This window comes from Acromyrmex echinatior, chromosome 3, assembly GCF_024713525.1.
Source record: "Acromyrmex echinatior isolate Ae372 chromosome 3, ASM2471352v2, whole genome shotgun sequence".
Classification (NCBI taxonomy): Eukaryota; Metazoa; Arthropoda; class Insecta; order Hymenoptera; family Formicidae; genus Acromyrmex; species Acromyrmex echinatior.
In genome coordinates this window covers 507,192-532,503 of record NC_141854.1, presented here as the reverse complement: position 1 = coordinate 532,503, position 25,312 = coordinate 507,192, and the positions used below count along the sequence as shown (strand labels likewise).

Below are 25,312 nucleotides of genomic sequence, written 5' to 3'. Positions count from 1 at the left end.
CTAAGGAAAGTAAAGGATTGGTAATTTGCTAGAAGATACGGAGCATATTTCTTAGTGCAACTCTCCTGAGATACAAATCCGCGCGCGATCCGCAGCTCAGCCGTCGAGCATTGAGCGGTGGCGGCGGGGGGAAAGAAGGCGATGCTTCAAAAGTCGACCCAAAATTTAATATGTATTCCAATTAAAACATTTAGAAATACACATATAATTTCAATAATTAAATAAAAATATATTTAGCCTGTAATATATGTTTGTTAACAATGTCACTTATTTAAAAAAAAAAATTATGAAAAAAGAAAAAAGGAATTGATCATGAAATCTCTAACATTCAGATCTCGCATCTTACGCGTGAGACCACGCCGAGGTCTTGCAAATCTTTTCTATGAACGTGGTATATAAGGCTCATGGAAAATCAAAGAAATATCCCGTAAATTATCGTGTTTTGAAATTATTTTTGCTATTATACATAAATTGGAGAGATATAGGATTAGCATAATTTATTAAAACTTATATGTTATCTATAACGTTCCTTCTCCTCTTAATTATACATATTGAGCGGCCGAAATTTTCCAGAAAGCATTTTCAGTCGCTAGAAACAAGCGACCGTAGAGAGATGGGGGGAGGAGAGGAGAAGAGAGGAGAGGGGAGGAGTGGAGAGAGAGAGAGAGAGAGAGAGAGAGACTCTGAAGGATAGACTCGCTGTTTCGTTCGACGAGCCCAGCTCGGCATGCGGAGTCTCACCGATTGCAATCGGAGTTTCTATCCTTTTTTGTTTTTTCTCTGTCTCACTCTGTCGTACTTCTGTTTCAATAATTCGTTCTGCAATTCAAGAATGTGATTTCTATCGATTCTGGCATCATCGTCGATGCATCAAGAACGCACGATTCCTTCTCTAAACAACGATCCTGATATATATTTCTATATATACAAAAATATATTATTATGGCGTTTCCGGCTGATAATATATTGCTGGTTTATTTACAATGATTCAATCCATTTCTATAGTTGAATAGCAATACTACTTCGTTTGCGCGCGACCGATAGGAGGAATGGCGCTTCTTACTAAGACTCGACATCCGAGTCAAAAATGTGCTGTATACAATAATTTCAGACCTTGCATAAGTAGCTGGCGATTTACAGAAAACCTCAAAGAACAATACTATGCTCGCAGAAACGAGTTACGAGCTTTAGTATAAGAGCAAGGTGTATTCGAAAATTTCATTTATATGCTACGTCTGTTACGAGATTGCCGCTTGTCGTTCCGACATCCGAGCAGAAAAAAAGCTCAACCGAAACACATCACGTTCCGAACCTTGATATATGCATGTGTAAATAATTCAGTAAATAAAGTTTAAACATGTGTTGTATATATGTACACGCACACACACGCGCGCGCGCGCGCACACGCGTATGTATGTATGCTATTATATATGCATATATATATATATATATATATATATATATATATATATATATATATATTAGGTGTATGACTTTGCTCATTCGGTTTTCGTATAGATGGCTTTAGCGGTAAGTGGTGATCGAAATAAATAGATCATAGACGTCACACAATAAACTTGGGCATCTGTCAACATAATCCCATAGAAACATTAGTCGATTTGTGTCTGCATCATAAAGTTATTCTCGATTGAAAATGTCAGTTTACGAGGCAAATTCTTGTCATTTGCGGGAGGTTTTAATTTTCTGCTTCAATATGAAGAAATCTTGAGGCTCATCGAATGGTTTCAAATATTTATGGTGAAGCCGCTATTAGTGAAAGAACGTGTCATAAGTGGTTTCAACACTTCAAGAACGGTGATTTTCACATCGAAGACCACCATAGCGGTGGAAGAGAGAAGGTTTTCGAAGATGCAGAATTGAAGGCATTACTTGATTAAGACTCTTCAAAATCAAAAAGAATTGGCACGATCATTAGGAGTGACTCAATCAGCCATTTCAAAACGTCTCAAAGCCATGGGAATGATTCAGAAGCAAGGAAATTGGGTGCCGTACGATTTGAAGCCGAGAGATGTTGAACGACGTTTGTTTGCTTGTGAACAGCTGCTTGAAAGGCAAAGACGGAAGGACTTTCTGCATCGCATTGTGACTGGGGACGAAAAATGGTTCATTACGATAATCCCAAGCGCAGAAAATCATGGGGAATTCCCAGCCATGCTTCCACGTCGACGGCCAAACCGAATATTCACGGCTCCAAGATCATGCTCTGTATTTGGTGGGACCAGCTCGGCATAGTATATTATGAGCTGTTAAAACCGACTGAAACAATCACAGGCGATCAGTATCGAACGCAATTGATGCGTTTGAGTCGAGCATTGAAAGACAAACGGCCGCAATATAACGAGAGACACGATAAAGTGATTTTGCAGCATGACAATGCTCGACCCCATGTTGCGAAAGTGGTCAAGACATACTTGGAAACGTTGAAATGGGAAGTCCTACCCCACCCGCCGTATTCTCCAGACGTTGCTCCCTCTGACTATCACTTGTTTCGATCAATGGCATACGATCTGGCTGACCAGCACTTCCGGTCTTATGAAGAAGTAAAAAATTGGATCGATTCGTGGATCGCCTCAAAAGATGACCAACAGTTTTTTCGACGCGGGATTCGTATGCTGCCCGAAAGATGGAAAAAAGTAGTGGCCAGCGATGGACAATACTTTGAATTATAAATGTATAACCAGTTTTTTACAATAAAGCCTCAAATTTCGGAAAAAAACCATATGAGCAAAGTCATACGCCTTATATATATATATATATTAGGGGTACAAATAAGTTCGTGCGGTTTTGAAAGAGATGGCGTAACTACTGTTTCATTCCACCGTTCCGTATTTCTAAGTATGCGTTGGATAGCTGTCATTAGTAGGTATTAAGTTCAGTATGTGTCATTTGTTCGAATTGTAAACAACAATATTTTTACTTCGTCAAATATGTCGAACTTTGTACCAAATAAAGTGTTTTTGCGGGGAGTTTTACTGCATTACTTCAATATGAAGAAAAGTGCTGCCGAAAGTCATCATATTTTAGTGGAAGTTTATGGTGACCATGCTCTATCTGAGCGAACGTGTCAGAAGTGGTTTGCACGGTTAAGAGTGGTGACTTTGACTTGGAAGACCAAGAGCGTGCCGGATGTCCAAGAAAGTTTGAAGACGCAGAATTAGAGGCATTACTCGATGAAGATCCATGTCAAACGCAAGAAGAGCTTGCATTATTATTGGAAGTGACTTTGATTACATTGTAACCGGTTTTTCACAATAAAGCCCCAAATTTCGAGAAAAAACCGCACGAACTTATTTGTACTCCTAATATATATATATATATATATATATATATATATATATATATATATATATAGTATATATATAAGGCGTATGACTTTGCTCATACGGTTTTTTTCCGAAATTTGAGGCTTTATTGTAAAAAACTGGTTATACATTTATAAGTATTTATATTTCAAAGTATTGTCCATCGCTGGCCACTACTTTTTCCCATCTGTTTTCTCATGTGTATATATACATATATATATACACATACATACATATACATACATACATATATATATATATATATATATATATATGTTATTTTATATATATGCATCAATAATTTACTAAATAAAATGTATGTAAAAGACAGAACAGTGTAATTAAAATAATTATCTTCATTTGTATTCATTTGTAAATAATATGGTATGTTTCTTGTTTAGGAAGAAATTATTTCAACAAAATTGAAATAACTAATATCATATTTATTTTATTATTTTTCCTCTCAAAAGAAAAAACTTTGACCAGGACACATTTATTGATATGGGCCTGAGTAGGTCGATAATTCAGATCATTTCTATGGTTCAGCGATGCACTTTTCATGATAGCGCTGCTGTCGGAATAAAATGCTCGCGGAACTAAAATATTGTTGTGATTAAGCATTTTGCAACAATAATGGATAAAAATAAAATTGATTGGAACGAATTTGATTGGACGCACTCAGTGCACACTGATGCACATTAAAATATACGGTTACCGCCATACATACACAAAACGTAAATATATATTTATAAATAAACATAGAAATCGATTAAACTGTGAAATACTTAATACATTTTATTGTACTGTTAGGTATAATATGTATTTTATAATTTGAAATATTCGCATTTTATTTTTATACTCAAATTAATTCTTTCCTCTATAAACTCGTGGTAAGGAAATAGGAACAAACATGAGTATCATGTGAAAGTTGCGATACGTCGTTCGTGCAAAGCTTAATTTTTTTTTAATTTGAAAAAAGAAAATTTGGGAAAAGGTTAAATCAGTGTATAACAGCTTTAATATGCATCAGTGCTTCCAATTGAATTCGCCATAATGCTTTTGGTGCAGTTAATTTCCGGAAAAAAAGCTATCAAAAATAATTATCAATGCGATAGATCTAAATTAAAAGCTATCGAAAGACCGGTGTGACGAACTAAATTTGGAGGTTTACTTGGTTATGAAGGCTGCATTTCCTCAAGGAAACTCGTGACCTCCTTTGAGAAAAGTAAGCTAATAAAGTTCTTTATTTGGTCAAGGAGAGTTTATAAAACATGAAATGAGAAGCAAGAAATCCTCATTCCTCAAGGAAGAACTATGAATACGGATGTGTAACGATTAAATGCGAAGAATCACCGGAAGTCAATAAAATTGTCACAGACACTGGAAAAGTAACGTTGCAATACAATTGTAAACTAATCACTAACAATGTAAGAATAAAGTCAAAATCAAATATCAAAACTAAAATAATAAATAGAAAACTATTGCGAGAAAACGCAAATAGAAAACTATTGCGAGATCAATCGTCGTTAGAGAATAGTACTAGTCAAATAAAATTAAAGCAAATTCTGCGTAACCCAACCGAACTAAGAGATTTAAATGTACAAATTAATAAAATAAATAACGATTTAGAAAAAGACCGAAAACCATTCTTCCGGCAAGAATAATTCATATATACTGTAGCAATCATTGGATTTGTTGTTTTAAGTCTAATAGGCATAACAATTTATATAATTATCAAAAAATTAAAGAAAAACGGACAGCGTCGACTATAGATAAGAATATAAAATAAACAGAATTATAATTACATATAGTTATTGGAAAATATATTTGTTACAGTTTATTAAAGAAAAACAATTCCAATCTACCTAAGTACCTAGCCTCATACTATTTTCTATTTAACGGAGGAGGGATGTTACAATTAAAAAAATAAAATGAAAATTATTTAATATAGGCACCTAGCAACTGCAGGGTATATGAACTGCAGGTCATTGACTTTTGAAGAAATCTTCGTATCTAATTGCGAAAATGCAATCTTGCGGAAGCAACGAGCAAATAATGTAAAGCTGCCTTCCGCAAGTTGTGAAAAGACGGAAGCCATTGCTCGTCAAATTGAGAAATCAGCACCGATCGTATTTGGAAAAGGCAATAACCGAAACCAGCTCGAACAGCTGACCAAGTTCAATTCAGATCAGCAGCTCGAGCGGATATATTACGAGGGTAAGTCAATAAGTTTTTAGAAAAACATAATAAAACACATTTTTTTTGATCGATTTATTTTTATTTCTCAACATAATCTCCTTTCAGCTTGATTCAGCTTGATCCATCGATTCTCTAACTTTTTTAAGCCGTCCGAATAATATGATTTATTCAACCCTTCAAAATAAGTCTCTGTTTCGGCGATGAGCTGCTCTCTAATGGTGAATCTCTTTCCTCCGAACCATTTCTTCAGGTGAAAACAGGAAATAGTCGCAGGGAGCGAATATGCTGGATGAGAAAGCAATTCATAGCAGAATTCATTGAATTTGGCCATCGGTGCCGGGCACGTGTGAACCCGTGCATTGTTTTGATGGAAGAGTACTTTCTTCTTCACCAAATGGGAACGTTTTTTCTTTAAAATGTTGTTGAAACGGTCCAATAAGGCTGAGTAGTAATCGCCACTGATCGTTTGCTTCGACGGAAAGTAATCGATATAAATTATATGCATCCCAAAAAACTGTGGCCATTATCTTTCCGGCCGACTTCACGGTCTTCGTCTTCTTCGGAGCTGGTTCACTCGGTGAAGTCCATTGTTTGACTGTTCCTTCGTCTCGGATGTGAAGTAATGGATTCATGTTTCGTCCATAGTAATGAATCGACGCAGAAATTTATCTGGATTACGTTGAAACATCTCCAAACATTGTTTTGAAATCATCACACGGTCGTGCTTATGGTCCATAGTGAGCAAACGCGGCACTCATCTTGCCGATAGCTTTTTCATACTCAATTGTTCGTGCAAAATTGAAATCACTGTGCCATGTGATATGCCTGTGGCCTCAACAAGCTCGCACACTTTCACTCATCGATCAGTCAAAACAATATCGTGGACTTTATCGATGATTTCTGACGTAGCAGCCTCAATTGGAGGACGTCCCGAACGAGGTGCATCACATGTGGATGTACGATCATGTTTAAATTCATTCACCCATTATATACTGTCGTAAACGCTGGTGCAGATGTGCTATGAACATTATCCAACTCGGCTTTGATTTCTTTCGACGATAAACCTTTCATGTATAGAAGTTTGATCACTATACCAAACTCGTTTTTTCCATTTTGCAAAAATACAAAGGTTTCGCTTTAATCGTCTACAGATATGAAACCATGCGATGAATTCCGTTCAAAATTTTACAATAATCAGCTGAAAGATGCTACTTGTTAAAAAGTAATGTGACATGACACTGCGAGTGCCCTTTAACAGATTTTCTAAGAATTATTGACTTGCCCTCATATTACGCGCGCGTCATCACGCGCGATAGTATCGCGAGCGATCGTATCATCGCGCTCTTTAAAATAATAATATAATTCAGCAGAATAAAAAATATTTCTGCATGAATAATCGTATGTAATAAACACTGAAGGAAAGATTACATATGAAGAAGATGGCGATACTTGAGAAATGGTAAGTATACATAGTATGTAGTATAGTGCGGTGAGGACCAGTGATGCGAATTCCGAGCCGATTGCAGCACGCGATCAGCGCCACTAGTCGGCGGCCTGGCGCAACCGATAGCAACACAAGCATGAACCCGTGTCAGTGTGACTTGGTTAGTTAGAAGCGTGCTGACTATATCGCTCTGTCCTTTTTGCACTACGTTCTTATTGCTTGCCTTGTCGGCGCGCTAAAAACGAGAGAGAACCTTGCTGTTTCACTCAAGCGAGCGTCGAGCAACCGAAATATGCTTTCTCGGCCTCTCGGCTCTGGACGTCAGGCGTGTATCAAGAGGCATGGAGGCATGAGAACGTTCTAGATAACATATAAGTTTTTATAAATTGCAATAAATTGTAATATATCCCTCCCATAAATCCAGAATATTATAAATCGTATCAAAACGCGATAGTTGACAGGAGATTAATTATTTATGATTTTCCATTCGTGTTATGTATCACAGTCATAAATTCGATCCGCAAGAAATTGACGTGGTCAAGCGCGTAAGGTGTGATATCGGAAATAAGTACTATAATTAGTAGTAAATATATATATTAGGTCAAATATATTTTCATATAATTTTTGAAATTATTGTTCGTATGTGTAATTTTTAAGCAATAGTTGTAGGAAAAACGATTCGCTTTTCAATAAACAAATAAAATTTATTTTAAAATTACACAACATATGAAGGCTTTCAATTGTGCACTACAAAATTATATCATTTTTATTTATTAGGTGTTGGAATTAATTCGTAGCGTTTTTTAATGAAAGAATGTTATTTATTTCACATGAGCATTAAAAAATACATTAATGAAAGTACTTTCCATCACTTGTAAAACGCTACGAATTAATTCCAACATCTAATATATTATTAATAATCTCGTTTTCGAAATTTTGTTCATTAACAAATTTTAAATGTGGATGTGATAGTTAGAAAGAAACATTTTATACAAAATATTGATCAACACAAAGCGTATTTGTCGTAAACGCAAATCATTAAACATGTTTTTTTTAACAATAGAAATCAAAATGTCAAAACGTGGTTAAACTTAAAACAATGTGTTTGAAAAGGTATACATCATGAGCGCAAGATATTAGTAGCGAAATATTTATATTTTAATAGATTACCATAGAATAAAAACAATAAAATAGACTTTATATATCAGGCCATCTTCAGTATTACAAAATTAATGTGTGTTATATCTTTCATATATGTTGAGAATACCTAATTTCGAATAAATTTTTTTTACGTTATAATAATGAAATAAAATATTTTTCACACTTAATTACAATTATATTTTCGAAGAGCTTGACGTAGGTTATTGTTATAAATTTTTTTAGTCCATAAATCATGTCCAGATGCCAATTATCATTTTTTTGTCACGACAGTTAGTCGAACTTATTGAAACACATAATTTCCAGATTCTATCAAATGTGAAATTTATTGATAACGTTAATAGCGCTTCAGTTAAAAAAATTCATATAACTGTGGTATATATATATATATATATATATATATATATACAGGATGCGTCACCAAAATCCGGACAAATTTAAATTCAAATTTTCTGCTATACTGTGCCTCCGCCAGAGATTGTTATTGGCGTCCAAGAAAGCCTGATGCTTCTAGTAAACAGTCATATTCTCAAAATGGCCGCGATGTTGAAACCAAATGCGGAGTATAATCGAAGAGCCGCGATCATCGAAGACCTTCGCGCCGGGCGCTCAGCAACGGAAATAATTCGGTTCTTTGGATACCCGAGATCCACTGTTTATGACGTTGTGGCAAAATATACGGCTTTAGAACAGTCCAACGAAGGTTCCAGTATGCCAGCGAGGAAGAATCACTCGAAAGAACGCACCGCGAGGATCCCTGCAGTCGTTGAAAGGGCTCAAACGCTGATTTCGGATGACCCAAGGCAATCGTTGCGAAAATTAGCATCGATTGTTGGTGTAAGCGAGCCAACAATGCGTCGAATTGCCGAGGAGGACCTTCAATACAAATCGTACGCATTAAAGAGGCTCTCTGAGGCTGCCACAACAAGGAATTATTCGATTTGTCCGGATTTTGGTGACCCTATATATATATATATATATATATATATATATATATATATATATATAAATTATGATGCCTGTGTTAACAATAAGTTGAATTGTGGAATCCAAGACTTGGAAAACTATATTGAACTGCTCAAGAGTCGAAAACAAAATATCTAACTTTAATCATGAAAGACGGTTTATATACAATTTTGTTTATTTATGAACATCATTTCTGACGTTAGTCTCTTTTGAAAGAATGATTCTATATCTAATATCTGAATATTATCCCAATTAAATTTGTGACAATATTCAAATTGATGTTGCCATCGTTGACCACGTTGTGAGCGCTATTTAATTTTTTAATGTTAGTTTTATGTTCATTCATTCCAGTTTTAACTTTCCTTTTAGTTTGGTCCACGTAAGAGAGATGTTTTTTTTATATTTATCTTTCATCGATCGATGAAGTCGAATATTATACATGTCGAATCATTATTTTTCCTACAATTTTTTATTTTAAGGTACACGAATAATTGCAATTTATACGAAAATATATTATTTGATCTTATACAGATGATTAATTAAACTACTTGTATCATGAAAGTATTATATATTAAGGGGAAAAAAGGGAAAAACAGGATTTTCGCGTGAGACTATCAGTACTGTCCGCACATTTTATTTACTCAGCCACATCGATTAATTGAGTTTGACATTTACTAGTGCAATATAGAATCCACACGATAAACACTCTCATGTTCTCGTATTCTCAAGAATCTCGGGTTTTCGATGCAACATGCGATATTATTATCAAAATATCACTCTCCTTCTCTACTTTCCTATATATTTTAAACATTAATCGAAATAAAGTGAGATGTATTAGATATTATTATACTTTTACGAATTACACAACATTCAAATTTGTGAGTGTGAAAGTATTCTCGGCCAATATGTACATCTTTTAATTTAAGATATTATGTTAAATATGTTATAATGAAATTAAATTTAACAATTAAAGAATTACACCAGCTTTAATCTAAAATTATAAATTACTTTGAGAAATATATTTTTTTGAAAAAACATGGAAAGAAAACAAAGTTTATTTTAAAGCAATTGAAGTATAATTCTTTGGGGATAAAAATCTTATATTTATTATTATTTTTCTTTTAACACAATTGTGACACTGGTGCCGTTTCACTAATTGCCCTATTGTCAAATCGACGTTGCGGGAACTCGGTTGGAATAGGTATAAGAAACGAAATATTCCTTTTTCTGTGTATTTATTAAAAGAATGCTAACGGATACTTCCAAATATTGATTTTTGTGAAAATGATGAATTTGAAAAAAAAAGTTTGTGACTAAAAATAAGATTTTTTTCAAACATTCTTCATTTTTATATAAAAATGTATATCTCGAAGTATTTTTCTCGAGGCTTCCACGGATGCTCTATATAAAGAATCTTGCAGTCCACTTCATCAGTGCAAGGTTCACGAAACGTTGACATTCCAAGAATGGATCTGGACACGGAGGAAACCCGCGAAACGCATAATCTTTATAACTCGAAGTATTCGTATGTATCTCTTTAATAAATATTATGTGAAAAAAAAATGTTTCGTTTTTGCTTCCACGTACACACCACACACACACACACGCGCGCGCGCGCACGCACATGCACACATGCACACAGGCGCACGCTTGATATTTATTAATAATAAATTTATTTTTTAATTTTAATAAATTTTATTTTTAATAATAATAATGATAATAAAAATTTTGAATTATATTGCTGGGACCACCACTGCTACCAGTGGTGACAGTGGTGTCCCGACCACTATTTTCTTCGCGGCTTCCTATTTCTACACGGCCTCCTCCACGACCTCCTTTATGGCCTTTTCTGCGGCCTTCTCCGGGGCCTCCTCCCCGGCTTCTTCCGCGGTCTTCTCCGCGGCCTCCTCCCCATCTCCAATAGGGTACTATGCCCCTATGTGCATACCATGCATATCATGTTCCAAACTAAGAATTAAATTTATAGATAATTTTTAAAATGTGTATGTGTATTTTATATATGCTTGATGTTCCAAACTTTATATGATACACCGTTCATGAACAGGAGCGGACTAAACTGTATCGGAAAGTTCTCTAGTATTTTGCAATTTTTGCAATTTTTTTTAATTATCTAATGAATAAACTCTCTGAAATCGACGCATGAAATAACTTTAAGGTATCTGTTAAAATTCTTTAAGAAACATCCTTAAATTATTTCGTAAATAAACTGTAAGATATCTACAAGTCTATATACCCCTTTGTTAGATTATCTTTAGAAATTAATATCTTGTTAATTATTACGAAAAGTGGTAGACGACTTGGTGAGTCAGTTTGATCAGATTTATTTGCCCATAAGTACATAAAAAAATTTGGAACACTATATATATTATACATATTATATACAATGTTTTTCATTTTTATTGGCTCAAGTAAATATCTTAAAAAATATAAGATACGAAATAATGTTTCAGATGGAGTTTTTAGAAGCGCTAAAAAAGTTATGAAATCTCTATTTTTTAAAACGAAATTATGATTCTTCTAATAATTCTAATAATTCTAATAACGTAAGTTTCATGATACAATCATCTTTGTATTGGGCTGTTAATTAATATAAAGAAAACACATATCTTGTTTATAGCAAAAAGTTATGCATTTTACAACATGCAACTATATATCTTTTTAAAAATAATATTATCTTTTTTTTATATCAATTGATTCATTTCATTATTTTGTGCATTAAAGTATTAAGATATGTTGAAAAATTAAAATAATTTAAGGTATTTTAGATTTGTGTTAATGTGTAAATGTATGCCACATTAAGGTATAAAATATCTTATATTCATCTTGTACGTGTATAATATACATATAAGAAATAATACCTATTTTGGCTGCTCCCATATCTGCTGCTGTTGCTGCAATTCCTGCTGCTGCTACGGTTGTTGCAGTTCCTGCTGCTGCTGTGATTGTTGCAGCTCCTGCTGCTGCTGCGGTTGCTGCAGCTGCTGTTCTTGCAGGTAATGCTGCAATTACAGTATTTGCTGAAATTGTAACTGCAATCTTGATTCCAGCTGCTGCAATTGCAGCATTACTTGTGACAGCGATGCTCGCTGCAGTTTTTTTTTCCTAATAAAATACCTGTAGATAAATATTATACGCATGAAGTGCATGATGTATCGTTATATCCTTCTATATATATATATATATGTAGAATTGCCTAATACCAATATTTCCAGGACATGCCTGATAATTGAAAAAGAGATTTTTATAAATTATTTGAGTTAAGCCTCTTGTATTAATGTGCCCACATAAATTATAATACCGATAATTTTTTATGGCATTTTAAGTAAAATAACTTTTTTTTTTAAATAGAAAGGCAAGTCGAAAACTATAGGACTTATATTATTTTTAAAAATTTTTATAATTATTTATTATACAAAAAAATCTTTTAAGAAAACTCGGTGATGCCACAATGCACAAAGTTGAATATGAATAATTGTCTATAAATCTTAAATATAAGATATCTAGATATCTAAGTGCCGACGGTTGCGATCGTAAAAAGTGAGTTGAAAATGTAAGATGAAACCTAAGATTTCGTTAAAATTATTAGGTGTATGACTTTGCTCATTCGGTTTTCGTATAGATGGCTTTAGCGGTAAGTGGTGATCGAAATAAATAGATCATAGACGTCACACAATAAACTTGGGCATCTGTCAACATAATCCCATTAGAAACATTAGTCGATTTGTGTCTGCATCATAAAGTTATTCTCGATTGAAAATGTCAGTTTACGAGCCAAATTCTTGTCATTTGCGGGAGGTTTTAATTTTCTGCTTCAATATGAAGAAATCTGCGGCTGAGGCTCATCGAATGCTTTCAAATATTTATGGTGAAGCCGCTATTAGTGAAAGAACGTGTCATAAGTGGTTTCAACACTTCAAGAACGGTGATTTTCACATCGAAGACCACCATAGCGGTGGAAGAGAGAAGATTTTCGAAGATGCAGAATTGAAGGCATTACTTGATTAAGACTCTTCAAAATCAAAAAGAATTGGCATGATCATTAGGAGTGACTCAATCAGCCATTTCAAAACGTCTCAAAGCCATGGGAATGATTCAGAAGCAAGGAAATTGGGTGCCGTACGAGTTGAAGCCGAGAGATGTTGAACGACGTTTGTTTGCTTGTGAACAGCTGCTTGAAAGACGGAAGGGCTTTCTGCATCGCATTGTGACTGGGGACGAAAAATGGTTCATTACGATAATCCCAAGCGCAGAAAATCATGGGGAATTCCCAGCCATGCTTCCACGTCGACGGCCAAACCGAATATTCACGGCTCCAAGATCATGCTCTGTATTTGGTGGGACCAGCTCGGCATAGTATATTATGAGCTGTTAAAACCGACTGAAACAATCACAGGCGATCAGTATCGAACGCAATTGATGCGTTTGAGTCGAGCATTGAAAGACAAACGGCCGCAATATAACGAGAGACACGATAAAGTGATTTTGCAGCATGACAATGCTCGACCTCATGTTGCGAAAGTGGTCAAGACATACTTGGAAACGTTGAAATGGGAAGTCCTACCCCACCCGCCGTATTCTCCAGACGTTGCTCCCTTTGACTATCACTTGTTTCGATCAATGGCATACGATCTGGCTGACCAGCACTTTCGGTCTTATGAAGAAGTAAAAAATTGGATCGATTCGTGGATCGCCTCAAAAGATGACCAGTTTTTTCGACGCGGGATTCGTATGCTACCCGAAAGATGGGAAAAAGTAGTGGCCAGTAATGGACAATACTTTGAATCATAAATGTATAAATGTTTTTTACAATAAAGCCTCGAATTTCGGAAAAAAACCTCATGAGCAAAGTCATACTCCTTATATATATTTCTGGTAATTTACGGGAAATCCCAGCCATCTATCAACCTTAATTATAGTATACAAATTTTTACTTATATTAATATTTATAATAAATATGAATAGTACAGATTTATTATTAGAGATGAATGACATCTTAAAATAACCGGAAACTGGATATCAGATATCTGAGAAGGCAATTTCTTCGAGTCGGATATTTTACATTTTCTGAATATCCGACCGGATATCGAGAAAGTGTTTTCTAAGAAAAAGGCTATAGAGAAAAAAATTGTAATTTTATAACAATGTATAAGATATTATAATATCATGAATATGCAATATGCATACTTGTTTCTAGAACATTTATATAAGAAAAAATCAACAATTTAATATCTAATTTCTACCGGATACATTCTCGGATATTAATGATATCCGACTATGCGGTCGGATAGTAAAAGAGCGGTCAGTAGGAATAATAGGCGGGTTCTAACTCAGGTCCTCTGAGGGGAGCGCGGGGCGCGGAGATACTCATAGGCGCGGGGCAGTAAGCGCGGGGAGTACTGGTAGGCGCGGGGAAGGGAGGGGAGGCGCTGGAAGTCCCAGCGCTATCGATGTTTACGTCCCGGTGCTATCGATGTTTACTGATGTGTCGCCATGTGCGGTGTCACGTATTATTGGGACCGCCGCCACCCATCATCGCAGACGCTGCCACCACTGCCGCCACCCCCGCCACAGGCACCAGTGCCACCACCACCGCCGCGTCCCCAAATTAAAAAAAAATGATAGCCATCGTTTTTCTGTAAAACAAAAGCGTTACATTAGCATGTAACATATAAGAAGAGAAATTCACATATATAAATTTATGATACTTACAATTCCAGTCTTCCGGATCAGGCTCGTACGGTCGGAGACCAAATAACTCTGCTAGGAAGAAATCCCTTTCTTCCCACATGTCTATTTGATTCTCCCGGTCGCACTCTCTTTCATTTCTTTTCATTCGCCAAGTGGCTATATTAATAAAGCCTCTTTTTGATTTGAACAAAATATGGAGATACAGGCTGAAAAAAAATGAACAAAATGAATTTAAAAGGAAAAAAGAAAAAATAGAAAATAAATCTATTTGTTATACTTACTGAGGGGATAATTTGCACCCCCACCTCGTCCCGTAATTGTAGCCGGACTTGCGGCTCGTTGTCGACCATAAGGTACTGAAAAGTAAAAAAAGATGCAAAATCATTAAAAAATGAAGCGCAAAAAATCACTAAAAAAAATGTTTGACAAAAAAAAACAACTTACCCCTTCCATGGGATACTCGTATCTAATTCGAATTAGATCTCGTAAGTTGCTCATCGTTGAAAAAATAATCTAAAAAAATCGAATTGAGGTACGCTTATTATTCCGCTATCTTTTTTTATTAAACTAACAATTAAAAAAACACACGACAGTGAAAGTGTGCGTGGGGAATGGTGTCGCGACGTAAGTGTGCGAGTGAGATCGAATCCTCCGATACGTCGATGCGAGTGAGAAACGAAATCTCCTACGCATCCATCGCGAGCGATCGAATCCCGAACGTGGGCATTGGTGCGAGCGAGAGCGACAGCGCACGCGGGAAGAAAAACGTGCGAACTCCCTCAGTTGCCTGTCTGCTCTCGAGCTCGCTGGATCGTCGTCGTCGCATCGCGTCACATCGTGACGTCACGAGCTCATACACACATGCGCCTGTGGGGACGGGGGCCGGGGAGGAAAACTACAAGAAGTGGGGAGTAAGCAATTGTGGCGTAGCAACCTCAATTGGACGTCCCGAATGAGATGCATCACATGTGGATGTACGACCATGTTTAAATTCATTCAATTGTATATAGTCGCAAACGGTGCAGATGTGCTATGAACATTATCCAACTCGGCTTTGATTTCTTTCGGTATTAAACCTTTCATATGTAGATGTTTGATCATTGAACGAAACTCGTTTTTTTCCATTTTGTAAAAAATACAAAGGTTGTTCGTTTTAATCGTCTACAGAAATGAAATCACGCGATGAATTCCACTCAAAATTTGACAGTAATCAGCTAAAAGATGCTACTTGTCAAAAAGAAATGTGACATGGCACTGCGAGTGTCCTCTGATAGATTTTCTAATTTATTGATTTGATCACGTTTCAAAGTCCATCAGATCGAGCTCGTAATCACCGTCACCCAAATCTACCGCTGGAAAGTAGCAAACGGCAAGGACGCTATTCTTGCCGGTCAGCGGAAACATCAGCGACATGTTTCAAATGAACACTAAGTTAAACAGCGCAATGTCGGTCCTTAAATTGGTTGTTAATCGTTCGTAGAAATTGTAGACAAAGCTGCCCGCAATTGTTCTGACTATAATGTTGATGAGACGTGCGATTGTATTCGATTACTGTTTGCCAGATACCGTTCAAGTTCCTTCAGCGTTGATGATTGCCAAAACTGTCAAAGTACATGATGCGATTTCCTCTATTCGCACACGCTATCCAATGCGTACCAGGTCCCTCGGCATTATCCAGATTTACTATACCTTTCTCGTTTTAACGTACTTCTTCGATCGGTAATGTAGTACGCCTACGTAAAGATGCCTTTAAAATATGGAAAGCGCATACGGTTTGCAAATTGTTGGAATTGTACATCGGTAATTACTCCTCTCAGCATTTTTAACATTTTATCGACGTTTTTTTTTTTGTATGCGCAATACTTTGTCCGCGCTTGTAGTGAGCGAGATAAACGCCGCGACCTTTCATGACGCGATTATGACGTTGCAGTTCTTCCAGTTAACGCTGCACTGCTTTGTTATCATTTACTGTCTTGGCAATTCTCGTCGCGCCACCGATCAATGACCCAAGAATGCCGAGCAGCGATAGAACAGGCACAATGCCGCCACGTTTCGTTGACGGAAATATCCGCTTACTCTTCTTCCTCTTCTTTGTTTTCAAACCTATACCAATTTTTGGCCTTCATGGCTGCCCAAATTGCTGTGGCTGCGGCTCTTTTTTTGAGAATTGAATCACTCGCGGTAATGCGTTTCCACGCCTTCTCGGCGAGTATATTGTCAGCCGCGTGTCGTTCATCGTTGCTGTGCGAATACTCTATGTCGCGGTACGCAGCACCAAATGAATTAATTCCTTGATCATCTGTAGCCAATCATGTTCCCGTACTGTAAAACTGATATCCGAGAATATGTAGTTGGAAATGAAGCGCGTTTATCGCACGATTTATCAAACCTCTCGACGACATTCGCTGTAATTCTTTATCAAAGGCGCCGGATTGTCGATATGCGTTTGATAACTCGTAAATAAATTGTAATGCTTCAGGCACCGACGATATCATCGTACCTCCGTATCTGTTCATATATGTTTAATTTGTCCCACAACAGATCTATGCAATTTTCAAATTCTTGCAACATTTTTGGTATATATTTCAGTTCTTTTGAGGTTAAATTATGCAGACAATCCAACACGACGAGAAACATTTTGATTACTGATCGATTTCGCTCTACGCAGCTCTATAAATAGGCTCGCTTGCGATATCGTTTTCAATATTTTGAAAGAGAAAATATGCGGTTCGTGCATCGCGGGCGATCGAAGTGACAAATCTTGATAGCAAAGTGCAAATCGAGAAGACGCGCAAGCATGGCGACATGCTACCGGCATCTATACGTGCTGTCGTCTGCGGATCGTCAAATTGCGGCAAGACAAACGTGCTAATAAGCTTGTTGGAAAGTCCGCACTGCATACGATTGGAGAACGTGTACGTATATTCGAAATCGCTGCAGCAACCGAAATATCAATACCTAGCGAATTTATTAGCACCGATCAAGGAAATCGATTATTTTACATTCTCGATTTTTTTACATTCTTTAATAACAGCGATGTCATTCCATCGAGCGAGGCGCTTCCGAATTTCATCTTTATTTTTGATGACATGGCATGCGACAAGCAGAACGCGATAAGAGAGTACTTGCAATGGGACGACACGCGGACATCGAGTGCTTCTATCTCTGTCAGACGTAAGCAAAGATACCAAAGCATCTTATACGTGACAATGAAAATTTGTTGATTCAAACAGGATGACAATCTGAAACGCGTGTATAACAATCACGTGAATACCGATATATCCTATGAGGATTTCTGCAATTTATGTCATAAACGTTGACAACAAAAGTATGGAATTCTAGTGATTGATAAGGACAGTGTACTTATCGATGAGGGATATAGAAAAAGATTTAATGACTTTGCAATACCGTGATGTGATCAGTTGACTTCAATACGTTGACATGGACAACAGCAAAGATCATGAGAAAATAGCTAAAGAGATTGCGAAAACGAGTGATTCGATTCGCAAAAAATACCGCGCTTTGAAGATTAATAAAATGCAGGAGGATAGTGCATGGGAGAGACATTTCAAACCTATTATCGACCTGCTAAAACAGATTGTTGAAAACACTGTTGAATCCTCCAAGGATGCTATGACTGATATTTTTTTCGGAAGAAGACGAGGAACCAAAACCTAAAAGAAAACGACCAAGTGCTTTGTATGATAATATCCTATACTTCCACATCTGTGAAATCAATGTTGAGCCAATCATAAACCGTACCATCCACTCTGAACTGATGTGTCTGAAATAATATTGGGTGGATCCATATAGTCGATCGGTTTTTGTTAGTAGTGCAAATTTTTTTCAAATATCTCCGGTTCTGATTGCCTAATCAGGCAATCCAAATATGTTTTGGAAAGGTGACAGTCCGCTCTTTTTATCTGTCAAATTTGATTTCATTGGCATTAGTTTTGTTTGTGCTACAAGCCTGTGACATGTCGGAGAATAATGTGCATTTTCGGCATATTTTACTTTATTACTTCAAGAAAGGCAAGCGAGCTGCGGAGGCCCACCGAAAGATATGCGGCGTATACGGGGACGATGCCTTAACAGAACGTACCGCTCAGAAATGGTTTTCCAAATTTCGTTCCGGAGATACCAGTCTTGAAGATGGACCCCGCAGCGGTCGGCCCACCGAGGTTGATTCGAATGATATCAAGGCACTGGTTGAGCAAGACCGGACGCTAAAGGTGCGAGAGATTGCGGGACTTAAAATAGATTATGAAACCGTTCAAAGGCATTTGCAACAGCTTGATTACGTTTCCCGCCTCGATGTTTGGGTACCGCACAAGCTGAGCGAGGAGAACCTGGCCAATCGCATGTCCATCTGCAATTCACTTCTGAAGCGGCACGAAAGCGATCCGTTTCTCAAACGAATAGTGACTGGTGACGAAAAGTGGATCATCTACGACAACATAGTGCGCAAGAGATCATGGGGAATCGCTGGCGAGCCGCCGAATGCCACCCCGAAGGCCGGCCTGCATCCGAAGAAGATTTTGCTATCCATATGGTGGGATCATCGTGGTGTGCTGTTTAACGAGTTGCTTCCTCAGGGAAAAACGATTGATTCGAAGGTCTACTGCACGCAGCTAACGAAATTGAATCAAGCATTGCGACAGAAACGTCCAGAACTGGTCAATCGCAAAGGTGTCATATTCCACCATGACAACGCCAGACCCCACACCGCAATAATCACTCAGCAAAAATTAGTGCAACTTTGCTGGGATTTTGCCCCACCCATCGTATTCACCAGATCTTGCACCATCCGACTACCACTTCCGGTCCCTGCAAAATTCCCTCAACGGGAAATCGTTCGCTGATCAGACAGCTGAATGAAAACGTACCTCGACTGGTTTTTCGCCTCTAAGCCCCAGACCTTCTATGAGAGTGGAATAATGAAATTGTTGAAAAGATAGCAAGAAGTCATCAACAAAAACGGAGAATGTATCATTGATTAAAATTCATTCTTTGTATGAAAAAACTTGTTTCATTTTAGCCTTCAAAAACCGAGAGATTATATGGATCCATCCAATACAACCGCGCGATTTATCGTATGACCACGCTCCCACTGTCGAAGAAATTTTCGAGGTTGCCGATGAACTGTTCGTAATATCTATTCAACTGCTTCAAACATCCGAGGGACAAGAAAAACTGCATGTAAAATCTGGTCCGTTGAGACAGAAATATCTGAAAACGGTCCTGAATAGTAAGAATCCGTCAATATTGATGTTGTGTATGGAATTTATTTCAGCGACAAGGGAACGATGCTTGGTGACAAACGTATCACCTTGCACAAAAACGACAATATAATTATAGATGGGAAAAGATACAATGAAACACTGAGCTTGTACGAATTAATTTTCATGAAATTTTCCAACGAAAGTATTTGTACGGATGATGGCGTACAGACCTACAAGAGCATTCTGCTGACGACAAATGCTCACCGGCACAGTCATAACCCGAGTAATCAAGTAATGGGTAGTAAGGGATACAAGTATAAGAATATAATAGCACCATTAGTGTCGAGTAAAAAAGTTGGAACAAAAATAAACAAAAGAGTGAATTTATCACGTACGATGACGCTAAACGTTAGCAAGATCGACTGTATCCATTGGGACGATCCCAACGAAATTGTGAATTGCCTGCGATTGCTCGAGGCCTCGCGCCAGGCGGGTCACAATAGTCATGACAACGAGATTCTGTCGATTATCGAAGATCTTCGCAAAGCTGGTCTGATTAACCTCATTCTATACACGTCGTTCAGTTGACATCGCAATGCCGATCAAAGTTTGGATTATCACTTGGAGGAGGAAGCGAATCGCACTATCGATGGCATAGATTGTTCAGCAATTACGTGCGCGATAACGTCGCAGCTAACTTTGACACAAAGTCGCGCAAGATTCGACGAGTAGCGCTACCGATGGATGATGCTGGCAAACAAACGATATGTGCAACAAAGTGTTCAAGATTTGAAAGATCGTCTGAATGAAATCGAGGGGAAGATTATAGCCTTACAAAATAATGTGCAGATTATGCTAAACGAACTTGAAAAGACGATTCCAAAAGTGCATCGTGCCAAATAATAAATCGTCTGCTGATTGATGAATTGCACGCTCCGACGAGAAAAAATTTTCCGCGAATGTATGTCATAGTATACGAATACGATGATTTTTGACAGGCAGATGTGATCGAGATGCATCCTTATACGCGATTCAACAGAGGTTATTACTACATTTTCATCATTATTGACGTGAAAGCACGCATGGGCCGAGTCGCTCAAAGTCAAGAGCAGGAACGAGATGACGACAGCGATCACAAAGATAATTTGAGACGATAAAAGATGTCCGAAAAATTTTCGTACTGATAGCGGAAAGGAATTTTACAACTCGAGTATACAGAAACTCTTGAAGAAGCACAATATAAACCATTATTCTATGTATATTGCGTAAAGGCCTCGATCATCGAATGGTTCAACTACACGTTGGAGAATAACATGTGGAAACAATTTAGGCACATGGAAATTGCAAATGGATCGACATCCTGCGCGTCTTGTATTAAATTATAATGGGCGCATCAAACTATTGGTATCCTGTTGACGTTATCCCATGATCGTCGATAGGCTCTTAACCACGATTTACAATCGCGTAGGATTGCCGCATCCGCGCGATACAAAGTGTGTGATTCGGTACGCGTGAGCAAATTCAAGACAGTCTTTGATAAAATTTACACGCCGAATTGGAGCACGGAGGTGTTTAAAGTTATCAAAGTGCAATAAACTAAGTGACGTATCTTCTGGAAGATTCTCGCGGAGAGTCTATTGCTGGAGAATCCTACGAATACGAATTACACAGCTAACTCTGACGTGCATCTCGTTAAAAAAATGTTTCGCAAGAGGGAGAATAAGATTTATGTAAAATGGTTGGGATTTGACAATTCGCACAATTCATGGATACATAAAGACAATGTATTGTAAAACTTATATTTATTAAAAAATATAAATAGGTATTATACACATTACAAATATCATATACATAGTATTTACATATTATACATATTATACATATTGTACATATTATACATATTACGTACATATTAAACATACTATACAATACAAATGTGTTTTATTTACATCGGTAATGCCTCTATGGCAGCGTGTCGGAACCTGGCATGATATACAACTTATTGTCATGCGGACTTAGAGCGATTTTTGCTTCTGATATCGTGTGTAATTTAGATCTTATGCACTACTGCATTATATCGATTGCGTTATTGAACCGCGCGTAATCCTCGAACTTATAGACCTCGCTACAACGTTACTCTTGACGCTCTTTGCTTTTTTCGTATCCTTCTTTCTTTCTATATGCAAGGCATACATTTTCGCTCTAAGCCCTACGAATTCAGTTATGATGGCACCGTTCTCGTCTTTTATAAGGCCAGGAACTTTTTTAATTGCGAGCGGAATACCGTACGCGTTGTTGACAGTGTAATCGCTTGTGTCAAATCTACTTATATCGCATGTCATGATATCGTAGATGTAGTCACATTCTGGTGTATGAGACTATCAGTATCAATATATTATACATAATTTTGCATTTTTCGCAAAACAGCGGTGCCATGTATTCATGGTGAAATTCGTACAAACACGTCTTGGATATAACACATCAAAGATGCACACACCTACTTATATTGGTTTATCAAATTTCTCGAGCTTACGCAGTTCTATCGCGACCAGAATCTCCGATAAGTTGTTACGGCTGTGGAAATTTGGTTTCGCGATCATTGCTTCAGCACCATATTTGCCTTCCCATATTAATAACTTTATGTTAGTGCGATCGCATCGCGATTTTTGCCGATAGTTTTGCCAAATACCGCATTATTCATAAATTTGTATAAATTTTTTTCAATATAATTTTTAGCCAAAGTTCTAAATTTTGTGTTTAGTTTTATATAATCGCATAGCCATAGAGATTGCGCGAATTGCAGTATACGTAACACCTTTGTATTATGGAGACCGTGACGAGTACACTGCCTGTAAATTACGATAATATATGATGTAACACCGTTTATCGCATAATGTTGTGAGGAGCTTGTCATCGCGCTTGCCGGGTGGTTTCTCGTGCGTCAAAGAGAATGGTATGTCAGTGTGTGCGTCATGAAAACGTTGCGGGTACTCCACGTCTACCTCGAGAATAACAACCTGTTACATGGGTCGTCGATCCAATGAAAATCGGCGTAAGGCAGTGGTTGACACATTGCCCAGTCGTACAGACTGTTGTCATAATATATTAGGTGTTGGAATTAATTCGTAGCGTTTTTTAATGAAAGAATGTTATTTATTTCACATGAGCATTAAAAAATACATTAATGAAAGTACTTCCCATCACTTGTAAAACGCTACGAATTAATTCCAACACCTAATATCAAGTAGGATGGATCGTACGACGACATGTATTTGTTGTTGGCTCACGCGTACCTATTCGGACACTGACTCAGATCATATGCGCTTGATAAACATGACTATATCAATGTTTGTAAGCAGTTCAAATCTTACACACGTGTCTTAACATAGTGTCTTCCCACGTGAAGCCCGGTAAGATGTAATAATACGCGGGGTCGAGCCGAGAACTCGCGACACAACGGTTGCGGAAATTTTCGAAGACGTTATATTATATTCCAACGACAATACATCCGTTTTCAGATATAAGTCACTATTCATCGAGTGTCCGGATCAAGAACCGCTGCCACATGTTGACGACGTGCGCGTAAGCGTTCTCAGATATCGTGACGTCTGTCAATGAACTGTAAAACGATTCGCGAGGCGGTCCTCCAACTTTTCGATACAATCAATGTACTCGTAAGGAAAGACGCACTTTCGTATCAAAAGATTAGAATTTTTTTCTAATAAATTGGAAAATTTGGTTGCAGTATCCGTAGCTTATCTTTACTGAGAAAGATGCCAATTTGTTCAAATTAGAAGCAAAAAATTTGTATGAATCTATAAACCGTACTTTTACACAATTTTTTTTACCAATTTTGGTACTATTGACATGTTTAGTAAAGAGATATATTTTTCTTTAATTATCAGTAAAAGATCAACACGTCCTTCGTACGCGGTGGCAATTTTGATGACGAAATGCGCGTCGTAGTCGTAGTATAGTAGCGTGATAAGTTATGGAAAACTACGAGTGCAATGTGAATCCCTATAATTTAGATTACAATTTGAGTGCGCGGGGCCTCTGTATCATCCGATTAAGCGACAGTGATCGCGTACCCGCGTGTCGTCTGGCGCAAGCGATTTCTCGTACACGTGACAATGCGTGGCGCTGTTAAATCTGCCAATCATCTCGCGTGAAATCCGCCATGGGTACATTAGCCAAAATTATAGACTGTACACTATGCGCTAAATTTCGGAGTTCTTCCGTGAATCACGTTATACAGTCCTTATCACGGCGAAATGATAGCCCGACAGTGAGCTGTCGTACGAGCAATGCATGTAGTATTCGATATTAAATACAGGGTGCGGCAGAGAAACTTACTTTTTTTAAAGGTTAATAAAAACGAAACTATTGCAGATATCAGTATAATTCTTTTTTCCCCTTACAGATCACCTCATCAAATTTTTTTTCATGCACTTTTGAAAATTACATCTATCAAATGACGGCCGCCGTTGTCTATGCACTGATTGAGTCACTGATTTCTGAAGTTTCGCGTCACTCTCTGAAGCATGTCCACCGGTATTTCGGCGATGGCGTTCCGAATGTTTGTCTTCAGGTGAGCTAGGGTCTGTGGTCGATCGTTGTAAACGATAGACTTCAAATAACCCCATAGGAAGAAGTCGCATGGAGCCGAATCTGGAGAGCTCGCCGGCCAAGGGAGATCGCCTCTGAGAGAGATGAGGCGGTCAAGGAAGTGTTCCCTCAACAATTCCATCGAGGCCCGTGCTGTGTGGGCCGTGGCTCCGTCTTGTTGAAACCACACATCTCCGACGTCCATTTCTTCCAGATGTGGAAGGAAAAATTCTTCGATTATCTCCCTGTATCGAGTTGCATTCACCGTGACAGCGCGCTCGTTTTCCTCAAAAAAATAAGGACCAATGATCTCGACCGACGAAATTGCGCACTAAACGATAACACGTTCACAATGGAGAGGGGTTTGGTGAAGTTCATGTGGATTTTCAGCACTCCAGTAGCGCATGTTCTGTTTGTTGACACAGCCGGAAAGGTGAAAGTCTCGTCGCTGAAGAACGTTACCGCGTTGTGGGGAAGGCTTTCAAGGAGAACTTCACATGCAGTTTGACGGGCCACGAAATCGCGGTCAGTCAACTCCTGCACAACAGTCAGTTTGTACGGATGAAATTAGAGTTCGTTGTGAAGGATTCGTCTCACAGTTCGGTCCGAAAGCCTCAGAGCAGCCGCATGTTTGCGAGCAGAACGGCGGGGGGGACTACAAAAATGACTGTCTCACTCTCTCA

General features: G+C 37.7%; 1 long non-coding RNA gene and 1 pseudogene across 1 annotated transcript; one reads left to right on the top strand and one right to left on the bottom strand.

Moving 5' to 3' along the window:
- Positions 1-14,886: 14,886 nt before the first annotated feature.
- Positions 14,887-15,325, bottom strand: LOC147910070 (uncharacterized). Its single transcript, XR_015544505.1, has 3 exons — positions 15,244-15,325; positions 15,081-15,155; positions 14,887-15,005 (listed from the first exon to the last, which is right to left on the bottom strand). It is a non-coding gene; the product is annotated as an uncharacterized LOC147910070 (long non-coding RNA).
- Positions 15,326-18,240: 2,915 nt separating this feature from the next.
- Positions 18,241-21,775, top strand: LOC105150661 (uncharacterized; annotated as a pseudogene).
- The last annotated feature ends 3,537 nt before the right edge of the window (positions 21,776-25,312 follow it).